This window comes from Falco biarmicus, chromosome 2, assembly GCF_023638135.1.
Source record: "Falco biarmicus isolate bFalBia1 chromosome 2, bFalBia1.pri, whole genome shotgun sequence".
Lineage (NCBI taxonomy): Eukaryota > Metazoa > Chordata > Aves > Falconiformes > Falconidae > Falco > Falco biarmicus.
Window position 1 is genome coordinate 42443635 of NC_079289.1, and position 9697 is coordinate 42453331.

The 9697-nt window shown below is 36.3% G+C and overlaps 1 pseudogene; it reads left to right on the top strand.

Annotated features, from left to right (window-relative positions):
• Positions 1-6769, top strand: part of LOC130144326 (uncharacterized) — a 97229-nt pseudogene extending 90460 nt beyond the window's left edge.
• Positions 6770-9697: the final 2928 nt, after the last annotated feature.

The following is a 9697-nucleotide window of genomic DNA, read 5'->3' on the forward strand; positions in this document are numbered from 1 at the left end:
CTGTCAGGTTGTTGGATCTGACCCAATGATTTTTCCAATGTCCGCTTGCCTACATATGTGGCTCTGAAGTCCAGCTCTGCCCCAAGTCTGACTGCTCTGATACAACCAGGCGAAAGCACAGAAATGTCATTAGAAGAAAATGCCTAGCTAAATGCCCATAGCTGTAGCCCTTTACAGATAGAGCCACTGTTCTTTCTTAGAAATTGGGGTATGCAGTATTTCACAGGTTTATTAAGTAAATATAGCAAGGTCAAAGAATAATGGAGCATGACTCAACCTTTCTGACATGTTAACAACATTGCCTTGTCTTTGTGTTTCCACGTGTTTAACAAAAATAGCATCTTAGCTTTCATATCCCTTTTTACAGTTAAGGGCAAAAATTGAATTATCTGTCCTTGGGATATATGAAATATATCCTTTCCTCATGCTACTTCCATGCTCTTTTCACATTTTAAATTCAAATATTGGTTCTGTGATTTTTCCAAAATCCAGTAAAGTATTGATTAATATTCATATTTTAAACCATCATGCGAATCAATCCACTTAGAGGATTTATTTCAAGTAGCATATGTCACTTGAGCTGTTGAAAATACAGAAAATTTGTTCAGTATACATTATAGTGTCTCCAAAATCCAAGGAAATAATGCATCAACTACAAAATAAAGCCAAACCATAATTATTGGTAGTAGCTGTTACTTTACTGTATTTTATACTTAAAAATACTGGATGTCTCTTACACATTTTATAGTAGCCAATATTATCTCAGTAATTATGAATAATAAAAATAGGCATGTTTCCAATGTGACTAACATTAATTCAATCATTGCTGTTCAAATTTGAGTTAGGAACTCAGAAAGCTATTTGTGATGTGTTTCTTTTTGTGTTAAGCGAACATGCAGGGATATAATGGTAGGCATTTCAGGCATTTAAAGTTTACAGACCCTACACAGGAGAATAAATATTTCATACAAGCCAAATGATTGATGGGCAGAACATACGTTTTATTACTCTCCCACATTTTCCTTCTACTGAAATAGCTTCCTCTCTTTTCTCAACTCTCTTTCTTTCTCTCTTACCCCTCTCATTTCTCCTTCATATTGAGTGGCTATGTAAAGGCAGAAAGAGGACACAAGGAACGAAGTAAGAAAGCAAGCAAGCAAATGGAGAGGTAAAGTAGGAAAAAAAGAGCTTTCAGCAATGCATGAAACATTATTTTTTCTATTAAAACAGACATATTAGGAAGCCATGATTGCCATTGTTCCTGGTTATTGTTTGATATAACCTAACTGCTTTCAGGATCTGACAAAAAACCTGCATATTTCTTCCTCCATCTCACGCAACTGAGAAGGCATGGGATGCAAACACCATGGTTGTTGCCAGTGGAGTCACTGATCTCAAATGTCATTTTCAAAGGAGGAAAAACACTCATGAATTAAGCAACATACTGTTAAAAAGTGAATCAGCATTCAGGAACAATCTTGACTGTTATAAACTCAAATAACCGATATCCATAAAAAAGACAGTGAAAGAAGAGCAGTATTTTCTAGTGTTTCTAAACAAAACCAAAGCAAAATAGCTGACTGGAGATTTAAGTTTGAATTTACAAACTGTGGAATTTACGATCACTAATATTTCACATTTTTATGGTTTACAGCTGTGTTTAAATAAATCTATCTAATTATGTTGAAGGCTGCATTGTAATCACAGGCTAAACCCATTTGCCTGTCCAGAACATGATAACAACGAGCTCTATTGGGTCATTAAGATTTACAAATGGAGTGGGTTTTGCATTTATCCTATGTTTCCTTTCTCTTTTTTCCTTTTTTATTTTTTATTTTCTCTCCCCATCCCGTAAATGTGATTGGCTTTCTGCTTCAAAAGAATCATGTTTATGACCTTAAACCAAAAGTAAGAAAGACAGATAAGTCAATTCTTGACACTTTCCCACAAAGACCAGACCATCTGGACACTTTGTATTTGTAACAGGTGCTTCTGGGACTTAGAGACTAATTCTGGCCCAGATTCTGTTCTGTATGGGTGACTCCATCACTGTGTGCAACTGCACATTGCATTAATTGAAGGGACTCAAAAAGGCCAAGTACAGTAATTAGTCAGTTGGTCATGCAGAAAAGAGACTAGTGGCTTAGTGCCACTGAATGCTGAATGCACAGATGTACAACACCATCAACTTTTGCTCTCTGCGGTACACTGCTAATCGCCGGCAGGTAGAGCAAAGATCTGTCTTAGTCCAGGTTTTCAGTCTCCTGGAAGCAACAGACATTTTATATCTGCTTGAGAGAGAAAATCATGAGTTTGAATGACCTAAAAAAGAAGCCACATCAGCATAAAATTGTCAGAATAGAAGTGCCAGATGGGCCAAATATGCGAGTTAGGTTTTTAGGTTCCAGTCTGAGTTTTTAGGTTTATCCAACAGCAACTAACATATGTAATACAAGATATCAAATCTGTGTGGTTTTGATTTTAGAAGCTTACTTTCTTGAACTGTGCTGTTTTTCTTTGCATGTACTTTACGTTTTTGTAGGCCTAGCTATTCTGAGGTAGCGGTCAGAGATTGAATTGTTAGCTAGTGTCACCAGAAAAGTTAATGCTCCTGCTGTGCTACTTATTTCCACTGAGCAGCACAGCTAAATGTGGGTGGTGGGGACATCCAAAAAGGATGAAAGAGAAGCTGGTTTGTATTTGAGTTATTGCCTGGCTTACAGTAGGAACTCAAATTTTTTTTTCTGCATCTTTCGTGGATGCCATGTGTGCTGTTGTGTTAGACATTCACTGAGTGGATCTCATAAAAAAGTCTGCATTGTTGCATTTCATTGTAATGTAAATTTCTAGACTAAAACTTTGTTTTGAAAAACATAATTTTTGCTTTCTGGTCAGAACAACCAGAACTAAGAACTGGTAAACTGAAATCATAGTTTGCTTAGACTATTGTTTTCACTGTTATATCACGTCTTACATACATTGTCCCCTGAAAACCAGCATCTGCACCTTACATTGCAGTGATATATTCCCATTGCCTTCGCTCTTAGTGCTCACTACAAGAATTACTTTTAATAGTAAAATGTAGTGTCTGAAAGATTGTAAAACCCAGTTTAAATATTTTTTTAATTTGAATTATCTTAGAATTCTGCTATATTTCATATCTCCTGTGATTAGCAAACAGCAGTGTGATCATACAGGTATCACACAAGAATCTCTGAGGAAAACCCTTCAAAAACATTTTAAAACCTTTTAAAAAAACCTTTAAAATATATTGCAAGCTAACTTGCATTTCATTTTTTCTGATAAATATTGCTAACTCTTGGTATACCTAATACTTTAGTAATTTTGTTCCATTAATGGGAAAATAATGTTAAGAAAGTCTAGTGGAGTAACTCAGTATTGGTGTAATTATAGCTGCATTGTTTTACTTCAGCTATGGACTGGGTTAGTAAAACTCTGTTTTCCAAGCTCAGATTATCCTTCTTTTTCCTGTGCAGGGTCCTTAGAAATCAGGAGTGTAAGACACAGGAGATCTTGAGGGGGAAATATTGCCTTATTCTTTGTCATTTGCTGAAACTGACAGCTTTTCCTTACTGCTTATATTTCTAAAATATAAAAGGAAGTGTCCTACATGTAAAAATAACCAATGTTACTTTTAACTTCACATTTTAACATGAAAACACCTACAACAGGTACTGACCTACCTGAACCATTTTTGCTTAATCACACTGACATTTCTGAGAAAGCAGAAGAGAAAATTAGCTGAGCTATAATGTTCAGACTTAAATTGGTGATAAGCATGGAAGAAATAAGGTTTAAATTGTCCCAGAGGAGCTAAAGTGAGGAAAAGGACTGGGAAAGATACATGAACCCATGATATTGATCTTGTTTGATATAGGTTTCAGTATTACTCATTTGCTGTGCTTATTTAATTTGTGTGTGCAGGCAGGAGAATCAAATATCCTGGAGAAAAGGATTCAGAGGGCTGATCTGCAACATTTTTGGTGGGAGTTGTTTATATTAATCTCCTGGGACTACTGAGCATTTCACATGCCATATTTCCATTCCCTACCTAATTAACATGCAGAACAGAGCTGAGAGACAGCACAAAGAGATGATGTGATGTGTGCAGTGATTTAAACAAAACCACCCAATCTGATTATAAGATCACTGGACTATTTTTCATATCCTGAGCACATAGTGTTTGATTAAAAAAAACAACAAAGCAAAAGCAAAAAAAATAGCAGTTGTGTCACTCAATAAATATTGGAAACAGGTTTATACTTCAAGTTGGAATACAGTATTCCTCTGTCCCCCAAAATTCGTAGAGTAGACAAGTTACGGGTGTAATCTAAGAAGTGCATGTGTCTGAAGTAATTAATCCTTTTATTCAAAGCAAAATGATTGTCAGAGGATGCATGGGTTTTGTTTGAGCTGGAAATCAAGAATGTTGCCTGTGGGGCAACAAAGATTGCAGGCAACCTACCATCATGCTTTTTTCTTATTTCTCACTTTCTATGTAAATTTGTTAAATTTATTCAAACATTTGTAATTTTGGGTACTAATCTTAGTCTAATTTTTATCATATAGAGAACATATACTGTTTCATCTATGAAATTTCTGTAATTTAGAAATAACTCCAAATACAGTTAGCCCAAATTTGTGCTGAGGTAGCTAGGAATAAAAGCTTACCTTCAGAGTCTATGTAAGAAAATATTTCATGGCAGCCATCAACAGCACTGGCAGGAACCATTCAGTGAGCTCGACAATAATGTTTTGAGCGAACATAATGAATAAAGAAACATGAAAGAAATATTGAAAAATACGAAGACTGTCTTGCTAGAGAATCTTAAACCTACAAATACTTATGCTTACCCTTGCAACTTCTATATTCACTAGTGCTGTTCATTTTGTCTCATTGCTGCTACTCATTTTGCAATGATGTCATTGAGGATAGCCTCACCTGACAGCTCTGCCATGAGCTGCCAGATGGCATATTGATTCAAAGATTACACAACAATAAGTACTGTATAATTTCCTTGATTTATCATAATTCTCCTGCTGCATAACTCACTGATAAAATAGATTTTCTCTTAACATCTGGGAGCTTCTTTATTATATATGTGTACATGTACATGTATATGTATTTAGCTGTATATATTTTATATTATATATGTATATATTGTTTAGTGCTTTCTAGCAAACATCAGGCATAAATCCAAAACATGCCTGCTATGACGATATTGTCCTATGTATAGAAATTAAGCTTCTAAAAATCTACTTAGCCTGTGTGTTCACTCCAGTTTAAACAATTTAGCATTCTCCTGGCAGGGTAGAATAAGGAATAAATAATAACAAAAAGTGCTTAATTGCACCTTATCTCAGTTATAAAGTCAAGTCTGAAGATATAGGTTCAACCAGCTCTACCTCTGAAAGGGTTATAAATATTTTTTGTCACTTTATATTTATGTTTTATTGGTCTTTATTTATCTGAAAGTGAAGGTAAACTTAAATTCAAGGCCATCCCTGGCATGGAACAAGAGTTACAACAGAAACAGCACAACATTAACAGCAAATTCAAGTGTATATAATGTGACAGTTCTAGAAAAATAAACACTTAATCATACAGTAAAAAAAAAAAGAAAAAAAAAGAAAAAAGAAAAAGAAAGCAAAAAGGTAAAAAAGTAAAGAAATGCAAATTACAGCTGAGGATATGTATTAACAATCTGGATCCTCCATGAATGTGTATCACCTTGCTATATGTCCATGAGAAAAATTACTAAAGTTTTAGGACTCTAAAAGAAATTATCCATTCCTTTTTCTTTATATAACTAACTCAGTTTTGTGAAATTTAATTTGGTGTATATACTTCAGCACATGTAAAAACATGCAATACCTGTCATATATCGATATTATTTTACCATTTTTTTTTTTTCACAGTTAGTGCTATAGTTAGTTAGTTAGTTATTTTTATGTTATTTTGAGCAGGCTTTTATGGACACTTAACCTCTGTTCTCAGTTCCATGACTACTGAATACGAAAGGTGGAATCACCCCTCTGGACCATACAGCACAGCCCTTGAGTGGTGCAACTAAGTGACAAAATGTCTGACTCAAAGGATAAAGGTTCTTTAAGAAAGATCAGATGCCTCTGCTGCTCCATATGTCATCTCCTCTCACAATTTAACCAAATTAAACCTGACACAATTTAGCCAAACTATAAGGAGAATTGGGCCTTTCAAGAAGACAATCAAAACTTTCAGCAAAAGAACAGAGCTTTTTGTATGGAGAACAAAGCCTGTTATCAGGAGAATCAAACTATCCAAAGACAGAACAAAGTCCTTTGGGAAGAGAATAAAATCCTTCACCAGAAGCACTTGAACTCTTCAGAGGAAACAAAGCATCTTGAGAAACAGTAAAAGGTCCTACAACAAAATAAAGCCCTCAAGAGATTAAGGCTCTCAAAGGACAAGAAACAGCATTTGCCATGGAGGAAAAAGCTCTTCAGCAAGATTTTAGCTTTATGAGAGGAAAACAAGGCTTTCAAGAAGCAGCTTAAGGTTCTTCAAGAGGACAGTAAAGCTATTAAGGAAAGGGAGAAAACACTTTGTGGAGTAAAAAATGCCCTTGGTGAGGAGAAATTCGTCCTCCAAGAGGAGAACAGGGCCCTTCAAGATGAGTAAAAAGCCCTACAAAGTCAGGAGTAGGCTCTCCAAGAAGACAACAAAGTCCTCCATGAATGGAATAAGATACTTCAAGATGAGAACTAAAGGAATATAAGAATCAAATGCTTAGGGAAATTTAGCAGGAGGAGTAAAGAGTTTACAAAGACAGTAATGTTCATTGTTAGCCAGATGTTATGGTCTAGTCTTCATAACAGAACATCAGCAGCAACTAATAGATAAAACCAAGCATAAAGTAGCCCGTTAAGCTTAGTGCAAAAGCCTAGGAAGTTTGAAAGTGCTGAAACTTGTGTGTTGGTATCTTCAGTCCCTGTAGCCTAGTAAATTACTGCTGGTAATACACAATATATATCTGAAGATTTCTGCTTTATTGAGATATTCAATACCACAGTAAAAAAATTTCTTTTTGTAGTATTTCAAGGTTTAGATCAACACTTTTTTTTTTTTTTTTTTACTATAGAATATTGGAGGATATTAATAGAAAATGGATTCTGATGTAGTAAACACTCAAGTCATACACCAGTGAGACTATGTCAGACTTCCACTTTTTACATCTAGACTTAACAGTAAAATAATGTTTCTAAAAATAGTTGGTATGAAATGCTTTCAGAATATGTTAACAAATCCTTTGCCTCAGAGATTTTCCTTCACAGATGCAGTTTTAACATGAGTTTTGAGAAAAAAAATTCAGTACATCTGTGCTACTAAAGAAAGACGATCAGGAAGCAAGCTTGAATGCTGTCTTCCTGGACCATCCACAGTGCTACTTTTCTCTATTTTTGCTTTGTGCAGCTCCAACACACGATTACAAAGCCAGTAGGTATATACAGTTACCCCCAAAAGCAATGGTTAGATGAGCTTGGGTTTGTCGTTAATATTGCACATTCCTCCAATGCCAGCCTTGTGCCCTTGGACACCCACACATGCATTTGTGTCACACTCCAGTAACCGTAAAACAAAAATGTATTATCATATGATAAAAGCACCACCTTTGTGGTGCACAAAGATATTATTTCAAAAGCTTGGAACTGGAAAACCACACCAGAATAAACCCAACACATTAAGACTATCTGTTGTGCATAGGGAACCAGGGACAAGGACTCGTGTGGATGTGACCAATCTGCTCTAGTTGCATCTAGCCATCAGCAGACAGACACAAGCAAATATTTGACACTTCACCAGGGTTCAGGTCTCTGGAATAGATTTCCTGTTCACCCAGGAAATCAAGTTAGCAATACAATGTATTAAAATACAGAATAATTATTAGCATAGATACAAAAGGATTAGAAAATAAAGTTATCTAGTCATGGCTCCAAAATTTCAGAGAGAACTGATATTTCAAGCAGTGAAACAAGGACGTGTAACTAGGACTTGATACAAACAAATTAGTATTTCTTTTCTTTTGCCAAATATTAACATCTTAATATTAATATCTCTGGCCTTAAAGGCTTTGAAAAGTTGAGCACAGTAGAGTGCTAGTGGATATCTAGCCTGAGAAAACTGATACAATTTGGAAGGCACATTGTCCTGGAGAAACGCAAAGAGTTTTTTCTTGTATAGGTGGTTTTCTGATGAAAAGTCTGATAGACCTTTTCTTCCATTTAGAGATTTTGGATTTAGATATTCTGCATGTTGCAAGCATTCTCGGCAGACATCTGTCACACAGATCTTGTTTTATGGTTACTCGGGAAGAGCTGAGATGAATAGTGGACTACAGTTCAGTACTTGAACTTTTTTCTGTATGCAAGCTAAATCATGTGACTGCCTATGCAAATCTATAATAAATGCTGAATATGATGTGACCTAAATTTAAAAATGAATAACTGTAGAATACTTTATGTGAGATGTGACCTCTAGAGGTCACTCACTGAAAGCAAGGACAGATTTCAAGTTAACTTACATAAGAGAAAACATTAGGTGAGTTTACATTAGAATGGGGGGAAAGACAACATCTCTGTTTCATATTTGCCTGGTTCCTTTGCTTGGTTCATTCATCCAGTGTTGGGCAAGTCAGATGTTATCAGATCACCAACCCACATAGGTCTGTAGTGCCTTATTTTCTACAGCTTCATGTTCCTCCACACATTCTTGGTTGATTCTGCCACATGATGGTCAACACTGCTAATTTCTGATTCCACCTACAACTTGCCTCACTGGTAAAGAATATTCAGGACTGAAAGCAAAATGTCAGGTTTCCTGTTACTGAACAAAACAGATTGTGTTTCTACCAGTTTAGGTGTCTTTTCAACATCAGTGTTGTAGCTGTTTCTAGATCTGTCTCCTTTCCTGCAGTGTCCATAGTAGGCCAGGCACCTCAGGTATGGTGTGGTAGCTGTTGTGGGCAAAACAGTCTCAAAGTGGGGAATTTTACTTAATTTAATTTATTGCTAATTAATTCAATAATTTAATTGTTTATTTGGGTATTGAGGAAAAAAAGAAAACAAACAAATACCTCTCCTCCTTGTGTTCAGATTGAGTCTTGCCCCTTCCACATATCCGCCTCCCTTGTTTTCAACTCACGTTGCACTTGTCCCTTGCCAGTCCTTCCAGCCATGTAGGATGTTGGGATCAGTGAGCAATGTTTTCTTTCTGCTGATCCTTGCTTCCTCACCATTTCTATGCATGGATCATGATTGTAATCCCTTGGTGATGTCTCTGTGCTGACATGGGTCACCTGCAGTCTGCAGTCCCTCAGAGGTACCTCCTCTGGCATAAAGTGCCTCTTTTCAATAGTAATGCTCCAGCTTTGTCCCCAGCAATGCCTCCTTCCATGTGTACCCTCAGTTTCTTTGGACATGCTTTCTCCATTTTCTCATATCTTCAGTAATTACTGCTCTTTCTTAAACAGGTATGAATCAGAGCACTGGGAGCTTCCCTGCCTTGCTGCAATTTTGGTGCAAAATGAGGTGTTTACAGCAGTGTTAGAGCCCACCAAAGCCAGCGGTGGCTGGCCCAGAGCAGCTCTGAGCCTCCTCCACAGAGGACATCGTGCAGCCACTGGCTACCCAGACAGCC